The 2,032-nt window shown below is 57.4% G+C and overlaps 1 long non-coding RNA gene across 1 annotated transcript in view; it reads left to right on the top strand.

Annotated features, from left to right (window-relative positions):
- Window positions 1-2,032, top strand: part of LOC310897203 — a 33,964-nt gene that overhangs the window by 20,538 nt on the left and 11,394 nt on the right. The gene's annotated exons all lie outside the window — the stretch shown is intronic.

Genomic DNA, 2,032 nt, shown 5'->3' with positions numbered 1-2,032 from the left:
CGGCCGGCTCCGCCTCCCCTCGGCTCCCCTCCCCTCGGCTCCCCGCGCCGGCCCCAGCCCTGCCCCGGCCCGGCCCGGCCCGGCCCGGCCCTGCCCGCCCCCGCGCTACCTGCGCCGCCAGCCCCCGGCCGCCCTCCGCCGGTCCCCCCCTGCCCGGAGCCGCCGCTCCCCTCGCGTCGCCCTTCCCCGATTTCCTCCGCCGCCGTGCTCCGGCCGAGCTTCCTTCCTCCTGGCTAAAAATAAGGAGAAGTTTGAAAGCCCTCCCTTCCCTTCCCGCTGTGGGAACGATGCTGTTGAACAACCCCCCCACCCCCCTTTTTGTTTCCTTTTCCCCAAAAAGAAGTGGGGAATGGGCCGTGCTGCTGCTGCTGGGACAGGGGTTTCCAAAGGGGTAAAATCGAGTTTAAAAAAATGCTGCTTCGGGTCTGCGGCACGAAGGGGCTGCTTTCAAAGAAGCCCCTTCCTGCCTGGCTGTGCCCTCCGGAGTTAAAAGCAACTTGAGCGCTCTCCTGCGCTCTTTGCACGTCTCGCCGTAGATAGTGCAAACGGAGCAGGCAATAAAATACAAAAAAAAAAAAAAAATCCTGCACAAAATACAGCACGGGCCGAGTTTTATTACCCCGCTCGCACGGCCGGGGCTGCAGTTCCTGTTTGCTCCCAGTCCATTCAGTTGTCGGGTTGTTTTTCTTTTTGCCTTTGTGTGTGTGTGCCAGCACATGCTGGAGTGTTGGCTATAAACAATGCAAGCAAATGTCTGCGCAGGCTTTAAAAAAAAAAAAAAAAGGAAAGAATTAAAAACACTTTTTAAGAGCTAGTGCTGCTGCTGGGAGTGCACATTGGTGGCACTGTCAGTGGGCACCGCGTGCCTGTGGGGTGGTCGGGGTGGAGGAGGGACACGGCCAAGCTAGTGGCCATGGGGCTGTGCTGTCCTAGAACGAATAGGGGGGGGGGCACACAAAAAAGAGCTGCAATCAGCGCTTCTGGTGTCTCTCAGGGCCCTCGGGCGGGTGTTGGAAGGGGACGGCAGGCCTCTGCCAGACTGAGGATCCCTTTCCGCAGCTGTGGCCCAAAGGCTAATAGACCTAATTGGATATTCAATGTGGCTAAAACTCTCACGATTTTATCACGTGTCTTTAATTAGCTCGCTTTCTTTCCCTCTCTCTTACATTACGCGTGCAGCGTTCCTCAGAACAACCCCTGCCATGCCGCCTTTCCCTCAGTGGGGCCGTGGCCGCCATGTTCCGCTCCCCCATGCTGGGGCTGCTGGGGAGAAGATGGCGCCGCTGTGGCTTTGTGGCCAAGATGGCCACAGGGCGTGAGGCGGTGGGGCGGAAAGGCAAAGTGGGGTGGAGAAAGGAGGCAAAATAAAAACTATGGGGGCACGTGGGTGCCTGGCATGGCCACCACATTGCAGTCTGTGCTCCGGGCGGGACAAAGGGGTGATGGAGGCTGACAGATGTCTGGAGCTGGTGGCACCCAGAAGTGCAGCGCTGGTGAGGTGGGCTTCATGTGCAGGTGGTGAAGTCCAGGCAAGGGGGCATCCCAGCTGCGATGGCGTGACGGGCAATTAGCATGCAGCCCCTCATCACCCTTCTCAGCTATTTTGATGTGGCAGAGGCCGGTTTGTCCGGGCTGTGTCCAGTGCTGGAAGTTTGCGGACATGGAGGAAACGCTGCCGTGAGGGCTGCCTCTGTGAGCTGCGCGGAGGCGCTGGCAGGGCCTCGCGACATATGGATTTCATGCGAGTGTGTGCGCGTGTGTGTTCGGGGAGATGGGAGACCAAATAGCACTGTGGTACTACTTGCTGGATTTGCTAGAAAACATTTAAAGCTTGATTGGGATGTTCTGGTCAGGATCTGTGAATGGGGTAAGGGGAAGAACAATGCTGTGTTTGGGAGCCAAGTGTTTTCAGTGACATTCCCTTGCCCTCTGCTTGATCATTGAAGCATGCTAAGTATTGTGGTTTCAGTCAAAAGAGCTCCATGCTGAAAAGCCAGATGAGACTTGTATGGAAAGGAGTTTCTTGGCAGCC

This window comes from Anser anser (assembly GCF_964211835.1).
Source record: "Anser anser genome assembly, chromosome: 3".
Taxonomy (NCBI): Eukaryota; Metazoa; Chordata; class Aves; order Anseriformes; family Anatidae; genus Anser; species Anser anser.
The sequence above is the reverse complement of the archived record's forward strand: the minus strand, read 5'-3'. Positions and strand labels throughout refer to the sequence as shown.